Source organism: Calidris pugnax, unplaced genomic scaffold, assembly GCF_001431845.1.
Source record: "Calidris pugnax isolate Ruff unplaced genomic scaffold, ASM143184v1 scaffold219, whole genome shotgun sequence".
Lineage (NCBI taxonomy): Eukaryota > Metazoa > Chordata > Aves > Charadriiformes > Scolopacidae > Calidris > Calidris pugnax.
The window spans coordinates 5,910,880-5,934,364 of NW_015094507.1; the positions used below are offsets into that span (position 1 = coordinate 5,910,880).

Consider the following 23,485-nt stretch of genomic DNA (forward strand, 5'->3'; position numbering starts at 1 on the left):
CGGCCGCCTCAGCCTCCCCTCCTCGCCCTGCGCACACACACGCACCCAGCCGCCCGCTCGCTGACTCGCAGCGCTCCGCCGAGCTGCCCAGGCTGCCGCGCAGCGCAGCGCCGCGCCGCGCAGCCCCCTCCCACCTTCCTTCCTTCCTTCCCTCCCTCCTCCTCCTCCTCCCTCGCTCCCGCCCGCCCGCCGCTCTGAAGGATGCCCGGTAAGTAGCGGCGAGGACCGGCATCTCTGCCGGTGCGTGATGTGACGGGTTAGGGACCGCTTTATAACGCTGCCGACCGCCGAGGGGGGGCGCGGGGGGAGCGAGGGGAGGGGAGATGACAGCCATCCGAGGCGGGAGGCGGCGGGGCTCGCCGGGTGCTCCTCAGAAGGACTTTTAGGCTGCGCGGCCGGGGCTTGGATGTGGGCGCCGAAGGGCCGGGGTCTGTGCAGCGCAGCGGGCACCGGCCGGGGCGGGGGCACTTCCCGCAGCACCGCGGTGAGTAACGGGGCTCCGCGCCGCGCCGGGGTCCCCCCCCCCGGGGGACGGGGAAGGTGTGGAGGGTGCCGTGCTGGGGGTTCCCCTCCTCGGCGCCTCCGCTCCGCGCCTTGCTGGGTCCGGGGCGCGAAGGGCACGGTGCCCCCGGGGCGCCCAGGGGACTGCGCCCCCGCTTCGCCCCTCCTCGGTTTTGGCCAGCTCTCCCCGGGGGCTGCCAGCGCCGTCCGGTGTTTCGGGAGCCGCGGTGCCGCCGTCCGGGCAGAGAGGGAGCCCCGGCGGGAGCCTCACCTGCGGAGGGCAGCGGGCAGGGGCGGCGAGCGGAGCCCCGGCGGGGCGGCGGGGGGGGCGCCGGTAGCTCCCCTGCCCGCTCCCCGTCCCGGCTGCTCCCTCCCGTGCGCTGCAGGGGGCTCCGGGGAAAACTTAATGTTTGCAAAATGTTTGCTGTCTAATGAGTGCGCGGCTCTGCTGCGCTGGGGTTGGCGCTCGGGGGAGCTCCTGGCAGGATGGGGATCGATTCCGTTTACCGAATGCCGGGGACACCGGGAAAAGGGGGTTTTGTTTTCCTGGGCTGCCCGGTGCCGTTGGTGGGAAACATATGTAAGACCTGCTGAAGATTTTTTAAGTGGATTTTTCTAAATAATGTATTTTTTTTTTTTTCTTACTTTTACAATGTCTACTTTGACGCTGTCTTTCCCCGCTGTGTTTTTTGCATCCTGGGTATGATAACTCTCCCACTGAAGTCAATGGCAAAACTCCCAATTGACTTCAGAGGAAGAAGCTTTTGGCCAATACCGAATACTTTTCAAATAAAAGCGACTAGGCAGAAGGCTGAGAGATAGCAAAGTGAGAGAGATGTATAAAAAAACCCTTCGTTTTCAAAAGATAGCTTTTTCACCAAAGATGTTTAACTGCACTGTGTCAGGAGCACCTTCTAGATTTTCATTCCCACTTTGCAGTGGTGAAATACTGGAATGATTTCTTGACATGTTTGATATCAAGATGGACTGAAGAAGATTGTTTTACCCACAGACTTTATAAAGTATTACTAAATTAGTACCTTATACTTTTCCAGTGCTGTGTATCTTTTTTTTCTCCCTAAAAAGCTGGAGGCAGAGGGAGACTATTGAGACAATTGGATGAGCTCCCATTGACTGCAGTGGCCTGTGGATCAGGCCCAGAAAGGTTCAATAGAGAAGTAACAAGAGAAATGTGGTACAGTTTGTAAGGAAAGGTATTGCGTAAGCATTTAACTCATGAACACCCTCCCTCCAGGGAGGAGGAAAATCTAAATGTACATTAATTTCTCATTCCATTTCTAAGAACTCTTTCACCATACAGATACAAATAAGAAGGAGTGCTTGTGATTAATAATTAAAATGTCCATATTAATATGGACTACAAGGAGGATTTTATGCAAAAATAATCCATTAGCAAATGGAAGTTCAAGTTCACAAAACATCTCTTCAGTGAGGTATTTAGATTGGGAGCAGTCAGATACGTAATGAAACACCAAGTGAAAATATTGATATTCAAAGAGAAAAAGCTAGTCTTATGGCTGTAACCTGACCAACCACTTCCAATTGCTTGGAATGCCTTAAAAAAGAAAGTGTGAAGACACGCTTTAACATTTTTTTGAAATCTGAATCTTGAAAGAACCCAGAAAATGCTGCATATAGTCAACAAGTTGTCAAGTGTCAGAATTATGCCCATACTCCATGAAGAATGTGACTATTGCATTGACAAGAAAAATAACCTTTCTCAGTTTTTCCAATAATAGTGTTTCCCTTCTAAGCACAAGTGTGTGTTAATAGGCAAGTATAAAAAAAAGTTTGAGGTATTGCATCTCTTGTTCAGCTTTATTTGTAGGCATCTGGTGGAATTGTCACTGAATTGAACTGAATGTGCCACCGATACTTAACTGTGAGCAGATTAAAACGTTCGCGTTACAATGGAAAGAAAAAACCCTGTGAAACGGACAAATCCTTCACTGATTGTATCTTTTCTCCTTGGAATTACATAGGGAAGACAGACAGCTCCTTCTTAAAAAGTCATATTACAGGTTCCTTCCCAATTTCCTTGTGAATTCAAATGTTGCTTTTACCATGTGCCGTATACGGAGGTGAAGGGTATGTATTTTATGGGACACTGCATGGAGAAAAAAATTTCTTTGAGCTGCTTTGTTGCTTCCTGTATTGTTTACTCTATCTGCTGTTTGCTAACACACTATAATGCCACAGTCTATTTTTGTGGCTAATACTTTCATTTCAAGTCAAATGTAAAAAATATGGTGATTATTTCTATATTAAGAGTTTTGGACTGGGTTTTTTTGGGGGGTGGTGGTGGTGGTGGTTTTTTTAAGGTCCAAAGCAATGCTTAATCCTCTTTGCTTGCTTGGATGAAGACAGCCAGCAGTTCCAAAAAATGAGGATATCTGTTTGCATAAATCTTCACTTTTGTTCCTGAGAGCCATCGTTTGAGATTCTTTTCATTTTGGTGTTCCAGTACTTATTCTTCATACAAGCCTATGGAAATGCAGCCAGATGTTCTTGTGGACAGCATCTCCAAACCAGAAAGTTAGGTTTTTTAGGCTTACCTGTAACTGAAGAATATAAAAGATTTGGGTATTTAAAACCCAAATGGGTTGAAAGAAGCCAGATAATGAAGTACCAGGAATCTCCAACACATGATTCTAAATATCCATTACTCACTTTTAGCATCTTTATCAACCTCATCCTGTTTTGAGGAATAAGTGGTGTTCATCTTTATTCAGATATGTCTTTTTCTAGACTATTTTGCTGTCCCTTGCTTGACTCTGAAACATGTTTATGCCACTGTATTGCTATAGCTGCTAAGTGAATGGTAGCAAGTGTTTACAGGTCTCTTAGTATTTGAATCTAGGAAGCAGTATTAGTGGGATTGTTGAAAGTGACCTGAATTTTGTAATTATTACACCTTTAAAAACTTTTTCAAAATAAATTTGATTGTTTGTTAATCCTAGAACATATTTGTCAGATAATTTATTTAGGACTATTCTCTTCTATCCAGCAATTTAAGAACAAAAGCCTCCACTGTAGCTCAAATCAATCAAAATATTGGTTTTAGGTTATACATTGTACATATGGAACCTGGCATGTAAAGCAGATGGTATGTAAAATTATGCATAGCATGTCTGGAGAGCCATACAATATCTAAATGCAGTGCAACGGAACAAGGAAAGAGTGTCACATGCAACTTAAAATATCAATTACTGGCCTATGTCTAGTCTCAACTGCGCTTTGTTTTCGTGTGTGTGTGTGTGTGTGTTCAATTTTCCCTTGATAGTATGATCTTCCCTAGAAAACCATGCAGATTTAAATGGTACGCTGCTGACTAAATGAAATAAAGATGGATATACAAGAAAAAGTAGTTTAGTTTAGTTTTGGTTCAGAATACAAACATATGCAAATTAAAGAAATAATCAAGAACAGAACTTTTAATCTTTTAAGGAAAATGGCCAGACACCATTTGCTGTCAAGATTGTGTTTTTCTATGTTATTTATGCACTTGGTTTGCCCAGCCCAGCAATGGCACTTCACAGTACTTCTGTCCTGTTGCATAAATACTGTGTTAGCTCCACATACTCTCAAGTGTTACAAGTCTGTAAGCACAAAATTTCTTCTTGAACAAACAGACATTACTGTGCATTGTTAACACAATCACATTAAATGGTAATTGCAGAAAGATTCACATCAGCAAAACCCTTAAATAAACATTAGTCTTTAAGCATGCGCTGACCTCAAAGGAGCCTCATCACCTGTTTTGTTGAGCAAAGATGCTTTTGTGATCAGTGACCATGAAAAGTAATAATTTTCCCAAGTTTATTCAAATGCTTAAATCTGTGGTTATAAAATATTGTCAGCACTCCTTAATTTTTCACTTCCAGGGGAAAAGCTTTACATATTTCTATATTTTTATTACTTTTTTTTTTTAAGTTTGGTATATTTTGGAAGTACTACAAGCTCTTAAGTGTTTTCAAAAGAGTTGCACAGCTGCAGTCTTTGATATTCCTAATAAAAATGAACTTCTGTAGATAAAATGTGAAGGATGAAGTTTACAATGAAGGACTACCACAAAGTGAACTCTAGGTATAATATCAGAAACGTAAGATTGACTTTAATAGACTGTTTTGTAAGGTCCAGGTATTTTTCAAGGAGGGAAATTGAAGGAATGCCCCAATATTTAAATTGCTTAATATCCCCAAACAGAGGATAAGGCTTTTAAAAGTACCTGAGTTAATATAGAATATTTCACATTAAAAAAAGTAATTCCTATACTTTTTTTTTGCACTAGTACCTTTAGTCCTTATGCGTTTTATTGCTTGCAACAGTGTTGCTTGAGAAAATACAGCGGTCTGTCTGGGAGATTAAAGTAACACCTTTGTCCTCCTATGTTGTAGAACAGTGTCTATCAATACATTTCTCTTTCGGATATGAAAGAACTTTGATCCATTCAAATCACTGTAACACAATCTTGTACTATAATGGCTTGAACAATCTTGACTGCATACAGTTGCTGGAGTCTCCAAAGGACAGTCATAAATAAAACTGTTAGACTGTATTATAGCAGACGCATATTCAGAATCTACCAAGGGATGACAGGATTTTACATTACAGCACAAATCACTAAAAAATGTCTGCAGATACCAAAAATGATTGGTAGGACTTCATGAATCAACTAACGATACATATATATATGTATAGGCTATTTTTCTTTAAAAGTATGTAAAGGAAATTAATATTAACGGATTCATCCTATGTAGACTTCTTAAGTGGAAACTGAGCCAAAGAATAAGGGATTTGTCCTCTACAACAGGTACTTAAGCTGGCTCAGCAGCATGTAAACTTTCTGCACTAGCTGACAGACTTTCAACCTACATCAAATCCTCTTTGCAACCTGGCATTGCTACTGTCATGACAGCATTAGAAAACTGGTGTTACATCAATGGAAATGGATTTACGCTGCATCCTGGATTCTGTGCAGACAGGTTTGGTTTTATTTTTTCTCTTACCAGATACTATTATAGAAGGTATGACTTTTTGCCACATATACAGACACAACTGAGTTTGGCAAAGCCCTAAATGAATGTAGAAACAAAGTTGGAAATGGTGGGAGGCATGGCAAAATGAAGTATGTAAAGATGTATTTTTCTGGGATTTCTTAAGAGAGGAAAAAAAGTACTTTTTTTTTTTTTTTTGAAAGATCCTTAAGACAGAAGTAAAACATAAAAATAAATGCAACTGAGGCTAAAAATAAAATTACAAAAGTTGAGTTACCTAACATGTTCTGGCCACGGGAGAAGTAACTAAAGCTGACATACCAATAGGATGGGAGCTTCAAAAGAATACAAAAGCCAGAAAATAACAATTTCCCCTGTTGGAAATCCAGATGGCCCTAGCAGATTTTGTGTGTATTTGTATACACATTTATCTGTGTGTATACATGTGCATACTTTTTTTTTTTTTTCTTTTAATATCAAAGTCTGTATAATGCCCCATTTTTTTACTATCTGGTTCACTCACCCCAGCAGGGATTTGGTGGTTTTTCTTCCCTTTCTGGCCATGAAGATACAGAGGGAGATATGACAGCACAATAAATATCTATGAGTGGTTAAACTGTTTCCTGAAGGTAAAACAACAGGGCCCAGTGGTTCTCCTGCAGAATGTTTTAAACCCAAGGCTATAAATAATAGCCAGTGCTGCCAAAAAAAACCCCATCAAAAACCAACAAAATGCCCCAGAACAACCAAACAAAAAAACCCTAACTGAATCCTGAATAAGGAGAAAACAAAATGAATCTTCACTTCAGTGTCTGAAGCCAATGTTACATTATGATGTCCTGAAAAACATGAATCTGAAAGATATTTTACCAGCTACAGGCTATTGTCATCTACAGTCACAGTCAAGATCTTCCTGTTAAGACTTGAAAAAGCAACTACAGTCTTACATTGAAGAACCAGGAAAGATTATCAGTGAACATTATGTTGAGCTTTAGGAAAACACAAGGTAACAGTTGACCAGAGGAGTATTTAATACAACACTGTACTTAATACAGTAAATAGATATACCATTTTTTAGTATCAGCTTTTGATGCTGGAAAGACAGTTGCCTGGACTGAGTGGAGCTAACTTTGTCAGGATGTCAGAATCACAATTTGGAGAAAATAGTTTTAGGTAATTTGCTGCTGCATGTCCTCACCTTGTAACTGCTGTATAAGTATAAATAATGTCAGAGGTGGCAGCAAATCCTTCCTATTTATAATTTCACATTCCTGCCTCTTGGAAAAGCATTAATCTCCAATGTAAAGTAAACCAGATTTGCAGTAGGAAAAAAGTCTATCAGTGTAGAGTCTGTCAGTATAGCAAACAACATGCCTTTATTTGTCTTATGGTGGAAAATGACATTCCTGAATGGTGATGTACAATCTGGCTAAAATAATCTATTATAATCTTTTTGGTAAATAATTCTGAAAAAGAATATGAATGTTAAGCTTTTTACCAGCCACAGAGTTTTCACTCAAGAGGTAGAAAAGATTTGAGGAGAATTGGCGACAAGTTGTTCTAGTACTAGAAGTTCTCAATTTGCATATACCAAACAATTCTGGTTACAATTCAGATCTACCCAAAATCGTGTTTCATTTCCATGGTTGCTTTCACAGCAGTTCCTTCAGGGCTGTTGCCTGGCTGCCAGTGAGGTAGGTCCAGGTCAATACGAATCAACAATTCCTCCCCTCTGTATCAGACCCGCAGTGTTGTCACTGCCTCTGCTTCTCTCCTGGAGCTTAGCAAAGAGACTATTTATGGTGCAGATGCTTCAGGGACATTTTCATTTACCTTACACAACTTAATAGTAAGAAACAACAAAGGATGAATTTCGTGACAAAAGCTTTACTTACGTGTATTATCCCTGAACAGAGATTATTTTCTTTAACAAAAATGGATAGAAAAATATTTATCTGGCATTCAGATTTGTCACCTTCTTCTGTAACAAAGCAAACTAGAAAGTTTTGGTTTGTTTGTTTCAGAACCAAGTAACATACAAGTTTCTTAAACATATGAACGTAATTTTTCTTTTCTGCTTTTCTTTTTGGGGAAGTGGGGAAGAATTTCAGGGAGAAAAAGAGGGGAGAAATTTAAAAGAGATAAAAACATTTTTAAGCTTTCAAACAATCTTCTCTTTTACACAAAGTAAATATATCTGATTAATGCCTCTTTATTATTCATCACCTTGAAAATATTCTGCATTAAATTTTAAAAATACTTTTTTTACTATCAATTCAGAATGAATCAAAACTTGTTTTTACAAAAATCTTGTCTTTGAAGATATTTCAATCAGCTCTGATGAAAAGCTTGAAGCTGATTGAAATTTCTTTGAAATTTATGTTTTTCAGATGTATAAGTTCCTTGAAACCAAAGCTGTCTGTAGAAAAGACTTATATTCATACATTTTCTGTAGGCTGTGATAATATATCAATTAAAAGGTATGTTTTCCTTTTCCATTTATACTGTGATTTTTTTTGTAAAAATAAGAAAAAAAAATCAAAAGTCCCCAAAATATTGACACAAGACTCTTGATTTGTCCCTTATCAACAAAGTATCTTTCTAAATTTTGACCGTTTTTAATTTCATTTTGCAACTTCCAAAAAGAATTTCAAAAGCTCCAAACTTTTTTCCTGATGGGGAGGATACTTCTTGCTCAGTTCTAGAGCACGCATCATTCGGTAGATTTTTTTTTGTCCAGTGGATAAAGTGGAAGTATTGAAAAGGTAACCAGGTGCTGTCTTGGAAAGGCACTTCCTAGTGGAGGGTTGCTTATTTTATTCCTGAATACAGCCCTCTCACTGAGGCAGACTTAAGGTGATAACATAAAGAAAGGGGGAAGGAAGTGTCGTTTTGCCATAACTAAAGAAAATTAGTGAGTGGGCAGTCAGGTGTGTCCTTTTTAAAAATCTAAGAGAAAAATGTTCTCTGGCCAAACCGTATTTAGGTTCAGAGTGTACGATTAAAAGACAGGTAGTGGCCAGCTGCAAAGAAAACTAATTTTCTTAGTCTGCTGTTTCAGGAATTTAAGTTTAATATGTGTTGTTTATGTGACTTGACATGTATCAGTAAGCAGTACTTATGGACGAGACAGCTTGCCTCTGGACTGGGATGTGTATCAGCACCAGTGCACCAGATCAATATGGAAAGCACAGCATGGAGATACAGTGTAAATCCCCAGCAGGGTGGTAGACAGAAGCTGGCCACTCACTTCTGTTTATCCCCCAGGGACACAAGAGAACAGATTTCTCAGGGTTTGTCTCTTTTATTCCAGTAATAATGAGAGATTAATTGGGAGTGTTTACTGTTGGGAGATGAATTGGGAATGTTTGTTGTTTAGATTTATTATTTTTTTTTCTATTACAGCTGCATTTCTGCTCCTTGCCTACATTTTTTTATGAATCAACTGAATGATGCAAGGCCTGTCTCTAGCCTGGGGGCCAGCTAAGCACGGCCACTTCCATATGGTTAAGCTCCCTCAGCCTCCCGAGCACAGGCTGTAGCTATCCTGCCTCTTGGGAACGCTCCCCAGGCTGGACTAGTGCCCTAGCTGTGCCCAGGAAACCCTCGGGAGACAGCTGGTCAAGTAGCCAAGATAAAAAAAAGTGTCAGAGACTGCCCCGAGATTTTATGTTTTAGAAAAAAAAAAAAAATTAGTTCCAGGGCATAGATTCATGCCCTAGCATTATTTTAATTCACTTGCATAGATGTAGTCTTAGTATTATTTAGGTCAGTGTGAGTCCAAATAAGTACACATTGTTTATTCACTTTTCTTGTTTGGAATGAACTCCACTGATTTAAGTGGTGTTACTACAGCACAGCATGATGTTTTTGCAAATAGCGTATAAGGGGCTTAATACTTGTTTGTAAGCAGTCATTAACTGTGGTAGATGCAATAATGTTCTGAAAGTAGTGGAAGATCTAAGCATGGTAGAATGTTTTAGGAAATGGTAGCTACTTTTCTGCTTACTTTTCATTATCTACATTTATGTTTCTCATTAAATGTTGGGGTCAGTTTATCCAGAAATCACTATTATAGAAAAGCTATTATCCACTTTCAGTGCATTTATCATAAGAACTTTGTAAAATGTTGAAAAATCTGCTCTACACAAGTGAGGATACAAGCACTTCTCAAAGATGCATTACTAGTTTTTGCCAGAGAATAAAAATGGGGACAAAAATCTCTATTTGGTTGAATATTCAGTATTCTGTGTGTCGGAAAAAAATCATGACAAACCTTTTCACAGAATCACAGGATCACCATGGTTGGAAGGGACCTCTGAGATCATCGAGCCCAACCTCAAAAAAAACCCAAAAACCAACAAAACAAAAAACACAACACCCCACCACATCACACCCACCCACAAACCAACAATCCCGGGCACTAGAGCATGCCCTGAAGAGCCATGTCTACACGTTTCTTAAATACCTCCAAGGATGGTGACTCCACCACCTCCCTGGGCAGGCTGTTCCAGTGCCTGACCACCCTCTCAGTAAAGTAATTCTTCCTTTTAGGGTGTGCTCTCGAAAATCAAACTCCTTTAGGCTTTAAAATACAGAAATTCTCAGGTAACTGTAAATTATGCTTACACAGGATAGTTGAATAAAATTTTAATAAGTAATTGTATGACAGTGGTCTAATTGCATAACAAAAATATTATTTCAGTTGTGGAGGAAAAATATATTAGAGTAGTTCTTATCACAGGTTTTTATTTCTTTTATTTCTGTATCTTTTGCAACTTCTACAAGTCATCCTCTCTACTCTGTCTTCATCTTTTACTGGTGAGCTTTTGTGAGATTTTATGATTCTTTCACCAGTGCAGGATAGTGAAAATTAGTCTGAGCATTGGTAAACAAAAATGTTGCCTAGGAGAGCTTCTACTTTTCTCTGTAATCTTTTAGTACAGCTTTGTGGTTCATGGGTTACATACATAAATTATGCTCTTGGGGGAAAGTCACATAACAGAGAGATAATACTTTCCTACCAGTGGTAAAATAATTGCCTCCAAATCCCGTGACCACAGGTGTGTGGTAAGACTGAATCTCAGAGTGAAGGTCATGAGGTCCCAGTGCCTTCTCTGGACAATGCTTTCGGTTAGGACTCCAGCAAGCTGCATAGATTTAATACCTTTGGTGGTTTCAAATTGGGAGAAAGAACAAACCTAAATCTTTTAGCCATTTCTTCCTCTAAGTGATGCTTTTAGGATATCTCTCAGAGGAGTTTCAAGGAGTCTGATTTAACTATTGTATGAGTACATAAATAATGAACTTAATGGACACAACTTACAAAAAAAATTGGATCTGAATCTGATAAATAGACAACAGTCAAATTTCAGTTTCATTATTCAGTAGGAGCTATTTGGCTTGACCAGCAAAGAAGTGAAGAATTTTGTATAAAATTGAAACTTAATGAAATATACCAGGATTTTGAGCTCAGCTTTGGTTTGGAAGTTGGGATGACATACAAGTCACTTAATTTGCTTTCCTATTGAAATCACTGAGTTCCCTAAGATACTTCATGTTTGGAAACTTATGTACAGTCTGCAACTCTATATGTACATTTAAAAACAATAGGATAGTAACAGATATTTAAAGACCACTGGTAAAAATCTGAGAAAGATATATTATGATTAATTATGATATACCTGTAGATATTGATTTTTAATTTATTCTTAAATATCTATTGTACACACTTATAAAAATATAAATGCATTTTGTCACTAGATAAAAGATGTAATGATTAAGGAGAACTGTGTTCTAAAAAGTTTAACTTTTTTATCAATGATACTTGAAAAGGAATAGTTAAACAGGTAGCTCCAAAGCTGGACAGGAGCTTCTTTGATGTGTGGTTGAAGCACGTCTACTAACTGCAACCATAATTTATGTTCTAAAGAGCATCCTGCTCCTTGCATCCTGCCATAATGCCTCTGGTGCCTCTGCCTTTGTCTCTTCTCCCCTTCAGTTTGGTCCGCAGGGATGATAGTTCTCAGTTGGTGAATGCAGGTCATGCAGTGCAGAGTAAGAGGAACTCTTACCAGCCAGTTGCTAATGGAGTGGCCAGTCTCAAATCTGGGGCAGACACAGAATTTCCCACAAGTTTGAGATTTCTTTAAGCATCTTTCTTTTGAAGATGAGGCCTTTTCATCCTGCCTATTTCTTGGAAAAAGCCCTAAAAATGATGACTGCAAAATTATGAGATGCAAATCTCCGCAGACTGCCTATGTATCAAAACATCGTCATTTGTGGCAATAAGTGTAAGCATCTACTAAATATTTCAGTCTACGTTATAAAAGGTTCTTTGAACAGATGTTGTGTTGAGACATCCAGGGAGAAAGATCATGACACGTTTGGTGACAACGTGGTACCGGTGCCAATAGCTTCCAATAAACGATGAAAAAGCAGCTGTTACCCTGGCCAAAATTGTCCCTTCCTCTTGCCTGCTTTCAGCGGGTGGCAGGCCTGACTCTGACCCCCCCAGCTAACCTTGAGGCTGCTGTGATGGTAATGGAGACCTCCCTATTAGCCTGGTCCCGCAACCATTTGGCACACGCTGTAGCAAAATTGTTCTAGCCCGACTGTGTCAGCTGCTGCCTCAAAAGTGATACTGTCTGCTTATAACTCAAAGTATAACTCTGTCATACAGACGCTTAGTGCAGTATGGTTCTTAAAAGGCATTTTAATCTGCTGGCATTTTAGCTCGTAGGCCTCTGGGGTCAGGTTGAAAAATTACACTAATGCTGAACTTACTCTGATATTCTGGGCAGCCTTCTGAATTTTAAATAACTATCCTCAGAAGGCCATGCTTTTCAAAAATTATCTTTAAAACTGCACACAGAATTTTAAGCTTAGTTCAGTTAATAGCACACTGATACATAGGCTGAAATTTATAAAAATGCAGGGTAAGAATCTCTGCATTTATAGATACCGGCAGTTATTTTAGTTTTCATTGTCTGAGTATCTGGCCCCTAGATTGCTAACTATATGAGTTATGTGTTACTGTAATTGTTAATAAGTGCGTCTGAATTAACTGTTTTACATTGTTGGTTTTGTAGTGAGACTGCCTACTCAAAAATGTGGGATTATTTTGAAACCTATACAGAAAATAATCATTTTATCATCTGGAATTAGGCAAGGTGAAACATACAGGTCTATTTTTCCGAACAATAGCATTCCTTAATCCATTCCCTTACATGCATATAAAGAAAAAACAAGATTACTACCTCTTTGTCTTGAGAAAGTTTTATGCAACTATTTCTTATGTCTTTTATCCAGTATTTGTTACTTCTCCTGCTGCTTTACTTGTATTGTTACTGATTCTTATCACACAGTGAGTCTCATGCCCCCCAGCCTAAGTTTTATAGCTGCTACTTTTGCTGTAGTCTCTTATGTTGTAGATTTAAATCCAATGATTTTTGCTTGTCCAGCCCAAGCCATTGGTCTCCTCCTCTGGTCCTCTACCACCTCCTCTGGTGTGACCCTGTCCCTCGACTTCAGGCTCTTTCCAAACCACAGATTGCAGTGGGCATCCAGCCATGGAATGGGACCAGCTTTTGGGCACAAAATAAACCCCACTGCTTCTAGGCAGGGCCTGCAACCCGTTAGCCATCTGTTCTGCCAGATCATTAAGGATAAAGACTACCCAGAGGTAGTTTTTAGCAAGGCCTTGAGCAAGTGTACCTTTCTGGTTTTTCTGAACTCTCTCTTGCTAACAGCCTTAGAGGCATGCTAGATCTAACCTTCACTGGACTAAAATCAAATTTCGGAAAGCTGAAAATAGTTCCCATTTCACAGCATATCTTCTTACTCAGCTTGACTGGAGCTGTTCTCCTTTGGGAGGAGGTCTCTTTGAGCCAGAGGGAAAAGAAGGATGAGTTCAATATATTCCTTGTTCTACCAGCTGCCACCAAACGTATTCATCTTCCCTCCAAGGAACTATGAGTCCAGATCCATTCTCACTGTGCACGCTGATGAAACAGAGTGACATCTTTCGTGATAGGTGATGAGGCTGTGGTTTCAACCTCTTTTTTTTTTTTTTTTTATCACGTCTAATGAAGAATGCCAAAACAGATGTGTTTCACTGTTGTGCTTTCAGGAGCAGAATGGAGTAAAAAGCCTAGGATGGCTGCTACAGTGAAACCTTGCAGCCTGCTGTGTACCTGGACTGTGAGAAAGATATTTTTTGGCTTCTCAGATAAGTCACAATCTTTTCTGAGTGCTCCGGCAAGCTCTGGGAAGAAAGTTTAACAACTGTTCATCTACTTTGTGTTGGAAAAGGTTTATTAACTTCGGCATGTGTCCAGCCCTTTGCCAGTTAGCAAAGAGTTTCTAGAATGCTTCTTTGGTTCCTTCTAAGATTGTGTCTTATTTTTAGACTGACAGCAAACTGTGCCTGGCAGTGACATCTGCAAGCTATTCTTTCTGGGGCTGAATGGTTGCTTTTGTGCTAGATGTGTGATGCATAATACACCAGTTCTGCTCTTTGAGTAGAAGGAGGGCAGGGTTTTTCTTCGGAAGGTTTATTTTATCCTTGTCCTGGTCTAAAATCATTGGCTTCTTAGGAACTGGGTGACTTTTTTTGGTTGTTAGTTGAGGCAGATAATTGTTCTGATTCTCCACAGGAGCCTTATGGTACAAATATGTTCCAAATAATGCAAATAAGAAAGTAATGATAATGTTTCGTATTATTTACAAAGAAAACTCCAGAAGGATAAAGAAGATTATACAACTCCACAAATAATCTATTGCTCCAGTATGCAATCTGCTCTGTTAATATGTATAGGAATGCGGTTGTGTAGAAGATATAAAGGTATATCAAGAAATCCCCATGTTTTGATGTTGAGACACCTCTTTGAGTGTTCAGATTTGGGCCCTTATGAGGATAGAGTCCTCTTGTCAAACTGTTCTGCTTGATTAGTTGTCCATTTTCTCATTTGGGAATACCTTTGCTGAAAAAAAAGGATCAAAATGGCACTTCATTGTCTTTTTCTTCCTCTTGGGAAATACACATAAAGTTGCCCCCCTTTTTGTGAACTGCAATTGTGATTGTTATCCAACAGATACAGATCTTGAATAATGAAATACTGCATTACTTGTTTTCATCATGCTAAGTGATCCATCTCAATTCTTCACTTATATGAAGAATGACCTATGCTTTCTTATCCTTTCCTCTCTCCCAGAGCTTGATACAGAATTTCAATGTCACAGGAAGAAAATAACAACATTACATCTATGCAAAAATAATCTGCTTTATCATATATCATTCTCAGTAGCATCACACTTTCACCTTTTTCAAAATTAGACGACGGATTAATAAATTAGTGTTTGTTCCAATCATAATGGAAAACTGTGACTATTTAACATGCTCATGCCCTCCCTGTAATTGAAATTTGCAAATATTAATGAGATTATACCACTGTTCTGTCAATAAATATTATCAACTGAGTTCATTTATGTGGAGGTCTTGGGATTTCTGCAGGATGATTTTGCATTGTCACTCTAAAGATTTCATTATAAATCTAACAGATCCTGACTACCTTTTTTAATTAACTCAAGTCCTCTCAAAAAGTCATGTCACTGAGTATAAACTATACAGCTCTTGCACATGTAAGCAGACAGGGAGAATGCACGCTGACGTGTCTGTTGCTTATGAAGAGTTACAACTATTTGGAGCCTTGCAGTTGCTTCCCTAGCTGAAAATAAATGAATGACAGATAATCTAGATCTATTCCATGTGTAACTTGTTCCTGCATGAATATATGTCTCTTCTGGGCAAAAAACATCAAGCACTGTCTCTGGGTAGGAGCCCAAAGCTCCTACCTACTTGTTATATGGCAGCTTTGCAATAAAAAGTGACCTTGCAGTTAACAAACTCCTTCGTTACTCATGCAAAGCTGCTGGAAAAAGATGACTCCCTTTACACAGAGCCTGGCGTAGCCAAAGCTGAACAGTTGTACACACACAGAGAACAGGAACACCGTATGTAATAGCACCACTCGGTGACACTTCCATAAAAATATCATAATTGGGGGTTGATCTAACTACCTTAGTTATGTTTAACAACTGTGAGGAGCTGACACTCAGTTTTGAAGGATTTATCATTCTGAAAATGTTCCTGAACTGAAGTTTCCAAGATGAGCCTATTGCTGTAGGTACCTGGAAAGCTCAAGGAAAATGTTTTACTTTTAAGGAAAACTCCACAGTCATGTTAATCATTAAACAGCGAATGACTTGAATATTTTTAATGACTGAGAAAACTGAAACTTCCAGGGCTGGAAAACTGGAAAAGTTAAATTCAAAGCCATTGCCCAAATAAATATCTTTTAAAATGCATTTTGTCAATCCAGTGACATTTGACTGAGCTCCAGCTTTTCAAAAAGTATATAGTTCAAGATTTTTCTCTAAACTTATAAATATATGTACTTCTATATATATTTTTGTAATTATTTGAATTATACTGAGCATTCAGAGGACTGAGAGAGATCTCTTGTCCTCTGTATTTGGCATGAAGGGTGTCCTAACGCGCATTTTCAGCTTTTCATTGAAGCAGACTGCTGTCCTGTGGATTGTTTACAGAGAACGGGAGAGCCTGTATCTGAGACAAGCAGTCAAAAGACACTGTGTAATAAACAGTCAGTGTATTTCAAACTGAGAAATCTTTTTTTTTTCTTGTTACCTTCCTCTCGTGTTTTCCTTTAAAGCAACATCACCAGATAACCTTGGAAAAATCCTACTAGAAGTCCATCTAGTGAGAAAAAATTAAAGCTGCCATTGTGCAAAAATTTAAACTTAGTAAAAGTCATTTTTATTGCAAGTATTAACACGCAATTTTCTGTGCCCTGTGTTTTGAAAACGGTCAGACTAAATTGTCATGTTGTTTCCTCCTGATCTTAGAATCTGTGTCAGCACGTTTTATTTTTTATTTGAACCTGGCACTGACATTTCTCTGATGCTTCTCTGAAGGTGTTATCTTTTATTTTTAAATGAAAGTAGAATATCTGCGGGGAAAAGAGGGCATAAGTCTCTAGCTGTGACTATGACAAAGAAAACTTTAAAAAAATAGAAAAAAGAGTTAAGATTTTGTCTTTTTTTTGCAGAGAGAGTGATTGGCACTTGGATTTTAGTACTTGACATAGTCTAATTTTAGGTGTGAATAGTCATATTTCAAAGCTCTTTATATCTGCACTGGGCCTGAATTCACCTTTGTGATGTGCAAGGATTCTGGCTTCATTTTTAACTGCCTGAACCCTGCTACAAAACTTAGCCATCCCATATTTTTTTCCAGTTAATTGAGGAAAGCTTCTGTGTTATGGGAAACTTTCCAAAGAAATATGCCATAAAGACAATTTAAATAAGAAGAGATTCTGAAAATAATCAGTATCCCGTCATTCAAATAATTCTCCTGGCAACAGAAATTCATAAAATCATGACATGATTTTCAGTATAATTTCTGAATTCCTTCATATGTAGGATATTTCCACAGTATACTTATTAAAATTTCTAAAACTAGATCTATGACTAAATAGTATATGACCTAAGGAATTATTCCTAAAAAATAAATCTGCTTCATTACATTCATTTCAGAGAAATACATAGAGAATTTTTAAAATACACTCAAAAAATCATTGCAGAAACCACTACAGTTGATTTTTTTTGCCATATTCCAGGATGGGGTTTTTTTCCTTTTTTTTTTCTTTTTTTTGTCATAAGCTTTATATTTTAGTTTGATTATTCTGCTACATTCAGTGTAGTATCAGAACAGGGGAAAAGTTGAGGCTTTTTCTAAACTGCGCCTGCACAAGGTGCTCTTCACTGTGAACTTATAAACATAGCTGCTCTTCATTTTTGGTTGATCATGTATTTAGAAAATTATCAGATTTGTGTTTTTCACAGGAGCATGTCCATGGACTCTGCCAGTGTGAGCATCCTTACATGAGATGAAATCCTTACATGATGAAATGCTTAGTCTCATATTTCAGTCTTTTTCTTTCTTTACATATATAAACCAATTCATGCACAGGCATATATTATACTTCAATATGGATTGAGTTTTGGAAAGATGTTCAACTATTGCTACTTTAATATTTAATGCTAGTTTTAAAAATTATATCTTTAAGTGTTTCCAGTGTATAAATTGGAATAAAAATTTTTTGGACACTTCTATCATTATAACTCATTACTTTGTACATTCCTGCAGAAAGTACATTTGAGCAAATTAGGTTTTAATTTAGCTGAGTTACCAAATTTATTTTCCTCCTTTTTTGTTTTTTGAAATGTTCTGCTCCCAATAATTTGTAAGGGGACATAAGACACCTAATGGGACTGAAAGTGTTCAAATACTCAGTAAAAAAGGACACTGCTCCACTAGTAGGAGGAGTAGTTCACCGTGTCTGTACTAGAAATAGTGAACAGCTCAGGACATTTTTTAATGTCGCTGAAACCACAGGCTTCTCTCTGATAAGAACAGACACCATTTCATAAAACTCCCTCATCTCTTAGCTAACACACCTACCAGTTGAATATATGACTAATAAGTAGAACAAATCAATTTTATTGGACATTATGCCATAATTAGACCAAATTATAATGATTTCCAAAATAAGGAACATACTTTTCAGGTTATTCTTTCATAGCATGAACTTTAAAAAATATTTTAAACAAAAACACAGGGAAAAAAAAATAAACTTTATCATATCCAACCTAAGGACTCTTTAGGTATTTCCTGCATCTAACATAAGAGAACTAACTGTTTACCTTTTCTTTTAAAGTTGGGTACTCCACAGTATTTGCTTGTTATGGTATGGGGGGTAAAAGAGAGTGGTACGTATCCCATTCCCAGTGTGGTAAAAGGAGCTTGATCCCATGATCAGAGCATTGCTATTGCAAAACACTGAACCTTTGCCTTGCTTTTGGAGGACATTGAGGTCTAAAGATTTAATCTATCATATAAAAAGTTAATTACAGCTTCTGCAGTGTCAGTACAGTAATTCCATGTATAGGTAAAGGTGAGGTCTAGGGCAAGATGTATAGGTTTCTTCATAAGGTTTTGGAAGAATCTAATCCTGTATTAAGGTTTTAAGTTTGATTACATTGAAAAGTGAAGTGTGTGTTTGGGGGGTTATAACTCCAATATTGTTCATATTCATCATTCAGAAATGTGTCCCCAGGTACCTTCATGCCAAGCCCTGTTGTCGCACTTCTGAATGGAGTAGGATAGAAAGTGTGCATTGAGCAGTGAGCCATGCCTGTGCTCTCTGTCCATAAGGACAACAGTAAAAAGAGTGTATTCACACATAGACAGCCATGTTCCAACAATAGCCCATACGCATAATTTCTTACTCATTCCTTTCTTCTCAAACCTGCTGGTCCATAGGTGTTTGCTCAGCATCTAAACCCTCTGGTGCCCAGGGTGTGCTCCCGTCCCCTCCACCCAGCTCTGCATAGCAGCAGGACAATCACACCTCAGTGAGGGTGTCCTGCCTCAGCATAGAAACCATCACGAATAGGAGGTGAAGACCTGTGGTGGACACCCTTCCCTGTGACATAAATGTGAACGTGTTGTCTAGGAAAAAGGTGGAAATGCTCTGAGGATGCTGGGAGGAGCTGGCAAAAGGGCAGGGTGTCAACTCCAAGGAACAGGCAGGGAGTATTTTGGTGAAATTGGCTTGTGTGGCTAGCTGGACCTGTAGGTACTAACTGACTAAGCCTAATTTTTCAAGCACATTTTGAGGCTGGGTTAAAAGAGAGGCGTGGAGACAGAAATCAGATTTGCAATCTGCTAGTGATAGCTGCATGATTTTCACTACTTTCTCAAGAGAACCTGTGGCATAACAGAGAAGGAGTTTTAATTCACAACCAACCAGTAAGCCCAGCTCGAGACTGTACTATCCCCCATGCCGGTAATTACAACTACCTTTGATGACAGGCCTCTCTCTGCCCATTGTACTCGGTGTCTGTGATCTGAGATAGGTCCCACTGTGGGTAAAAACATGGGAAGACAGGGCCTCTCTGCGGTGGTGGCTCTCCTCTACCTGAACGGGTGGGACACGAGCTGGGTTCCCAGCATGACTGCAGTGTAGACATTCCTTTGAGATACCCAGGTAGGACAAATTTTCAACAGCTGCCTTAGTAGCTAATTAGCCCCATCCATGCTTTGATATGCGATTCAGTCACTACATGATGAAAAGTCTTATTTACATATTTTCCACCTGTAGCCTGTTTTTCTATCAGCCTAGGGTTTCTGAAAGTGTCATATAATGCCAACCTTTCCCAGAGTGCTAGCGTGTTTGAACCAGTATTATTTAAAGGACTCCAGTTTTATACTGTTAAGACCCAAAACAGATGCCTCCCAATTTTTTATTCTTTAGCTGTATTAAGTTTTCACCTTGCTTTTCCTTGAGTCTTCTTTTCCGGGAGGAATTCAGAGTAGTCCAGTGCAATAGAAAAGAAATAAAAGCCTGGTGGAAGTGACTTTTTCTTTCTATTGACATTGAATATAAAGAGGATATATTCTGTATTTCTTTGTTCTTTGTTTAAAGAAAGAGAAAAGAAAAAGAAAAAGAAAAAGAAAAAGAAAAAGAAAAGAAAAGAAAAGAAAAGAAAAGAAAAGAAAAGAAAAGAAAAGAAAAGAAAAGAAAAGAAAAGAAAAGAAAAGAAAAGAAAAGAAAAGTTAATATGTTTCTCATTCTCTTGATGTCATTTATACTAGGTTGTTACCCTTGGGTCTTAAACTCAGAAAATAGCCATGACAGCCAGGGTCCAGCTGAGCCCTTCCTTGCTTTGCAAAACTTTGGACTTCAGGTTCTTTTGCATATTTATGACTCTTCTACAATTGTACGCAAGTGACTGATACTCCTGCTAAATCCTGGCATAGGCTTGCATAGTAAATTGGTACTTGAGATTGTGAAGGGAAAAAGAAGATGGAGGAAAAGATAGGAAATTGCTTTTGTGATGTGTTAAAGTGCTCTAAAATGATCCAAAATCAAACCATCCCCACAATGGGGGTGTTTCTCATAGTCAGTTACACACTGTGGCATTCCCACTTGACAGTGGTCATTTACCACATTTACCCCCATATGCATAAAATATACTTACTTTCCTTTGATAGTCTTCCTCACCCGGTGTAATAATTGCTGGAGTTTCTTGCTTCCTGTACTGAGCCTGCAAACAGGGCTGTTGGTTATGTCCCTGGGAAGGAGTGAAATCCCTGCTTGTCCCTGCAGATGAATGCTGGATCTCTTCAGCATTCTGCATCTTCCTGCAGGGTTCATACTGTCATATGCCACCGCCTCTACGGCCGACTGCAGCCTGCAAAGTGACTGTCTCCATTGTGTTGTTGACATACTCGCCTTTTCTGGCACGAAAAACTTATACTAGCTGCATTTAAACTAGGGGACCTGACTCAGAAGTTAGAGGTGAAAAATCTTCTCCTGGATAAACACGGAGGGCAGACGTGAATGCAGAGCAGCATGTCACCTAGTCCTACACTACAGAGTAACTTGTCCCTCCAACCAGCAATGGCACAACATTTTCAGCTGACTAGAGACCATAAACTCATCTGCTATGGGTCTGCAGCAGGCTAGAATAGTCCATTTCCATAGAGTTATTAGCATCTTCTTTCTGGATTGGAATGGCTTTATTTGCTTGTCTGTCCTAGGAGATCTTGTCAATATCTCTTTTCTTTAGCTGTGGTGTCCTTGTCAGTTATTCCATGTCTGTAGGATGATGGTGTGATGGGACATGTATGGTTTTACACCACAGGAGCCTGGAAGTGGATTTGTCCTTCACGCATCCAGATACTCTTGGTTTTACTTGTCAGGACTGTGGTGGGGGACACGGGAGATTCCCGCCTCTGTGCCAGTGTATGTGCAGTGGGAGAGAAAGACAAGGGAGATAATTAGCTGGAGAATCCCTGGGTTGTTCCAAGTTTATGTATGACTTTGTCACACGCGAATGACTAATTTCTTATAAACTAGTTTTTTACTTTTATAATGCCTATAGTAGACATTACCATAGACAAGAAAACCTTTCGTTGACCTTAAATATCTAAACATATTTTTGAATAGCTTAATTTGTCTACAGATCCTCTTAGAGACAGGCAGAAGGGGTTTTTTAAACATTAAGTATTAATTTTGTAATTCATATATAACTTTCCATAATCATGTAAATGTACATTCTAATTAACAGTGTAGAAATCAAATTATTCTGTTAATCCGTGACATACCATTAAATCTGATATTTTAATCGTGATGAACTATAATTAGATGAAATATAATTAGATCAAAATACTGTCCCGAACATTTGGTATAAAAGGAAAAATATATGGCTGCTTACATATGTGCCATTATGATAAATTTATTACAAAAGAATGTAAGCTAGTGTATTCTATGTTGTTTTAGCGGTCTTGTTCAGAATGTGGCAGGAGTAATTTAAAAGGAGTTCTCTATCAGTTTTATCCGCATTATACATAATGAAACTGTCAAATTGAATCATTAGTATACTAATTTTGGCTCTCTTAATAACCCTTTTTGTATTGTGTAATCTTACACAATCTTACAATGATGGGGAATGTATATAATTGTTGGTTGTGCTAACAGCTTGTCTGTATGAAAGAAGAGATTTCAAAAATAGCCACTGCTTTCAATTGTGCAGTTTGAGAAACCTTATTTAGTCATCCAAAACAAGAAGAAACCAAAATCAGGGATCATGACGTCAAACCAGTAACTAGCCTTTGTAACCAAGCTGTAAGCAAGCAAGCAGCCGTGTAACAAATGGCAAACAAAAATACTGGGAAGGTTTTGAAAGCAAGAGTTCAAAAGTTAGGAAACATCATAACCAAAGCACTTTGCTTTCAGCCCTCCTGTGTGGATGCATTATGATTCAGACTTCAATTACATGAGTGCATAGTACTTTTTCAGAAGGAATCTTGACTCATTTGGAATGATGATTAGAAAATGGTCTCTAATGAGCAACATTTCAATTCTTTTTTTTTATTGTTTACTGAGTGAACCTATGCTTCATTCACTTCATACTTTCAAGGCCTTATTTTGAAGACAGAAATTGTGGTTTCCTCATTGACTTTTTCCGGTATTCATTGTTGTAATTTGCAAGAGTGGCTAATATAATTATTAATTTTCATAAATCCTGAAGAAGAAACAGGTTATCATTAGTGTATTTTCACAGTTCAGAACTGAAGCCCAACTGAACATTAAGACATGAACTCGTTTTTGCTGTTCAGCTTGAAATTCTGCACTATAGGTATGAAGAACTCAAAGGGAAAAAAGAAAGGAGGAGGTGGAGAAGAAGGCTGGATTCTTTCATATTTCAAAAAAAAAATCTCCTGAAGGAACATACTAGCTGTTCAAATGTTCAGTTCCAGACTATGACTCATTCAAGCAAATTCCTCATGTTTAAAACCAAACCCAAAGAATCAATTTTTCTTTCCTAAAAAATAAAAAAAACCCAAAACACACACACACAAATAACCAAACCCAAACCCCAAACAACTACTATTGGAATAAGGAATTCTGGTCGTCTGTGTGTGTTGGGAGAGTGCAATTGTAATCCATGAAGTAGTAACCAACTCAGAAATGAGTAGATGGGGCGGTGCTTGGGCAATATGTTATACTACTAAAATGGTGGTCTAATTTTTTTAAATATAGATTGACTCATTTATTTAATTATATGCTTTACAAGAGTCTATAAACATCCTAACCAAGTACAGATCTAGAGGGTGATTTAAGATCTATATTGGAGATCTATTATTGTTTCAAAATGCTTGGAATTTAAATGCTCACTTTTTTTCTTCTGCATATTTGAAAGGTTTATTTCATCAGTATGTTGGATGTATATATTACATGTTTTCAATCATTATTTTTAATTCCCTTGTTTCCACATACATCATATCAGAAATAGCTATTGTATAGGCCTTT

At 38.5% G+C, this 23,485-nt stretch overlaps 1 protein-coding gene across 2 annotated transcripts in view; it reads left to right on the forward strand.

The window, feature by feature from the left end:
• Positions 1-23,485, forward strand: part of HS3ST5 (heparan sulfate-glucosamine 3-sulfotransferase 5) — a 189,836-nt gene that overhangs the window by 1,339 nt on the left and 165,012 nt on the right. The window contains exon 1 of one of the 2 annotated variants that reach the window (XM_014964377.1): positions 352-484. The exons of the other annotated variant lie outside the window; for it this stretch is intronic. The gene's annotated coding sequence lies outside the window, so the exon portion shown is untranslated. Of the gene's footprint in view, positions 1-351; positions 485-23,485 lie in introns of those variants that run through there. 2 annotated transcript variants of the gene reach the window in all.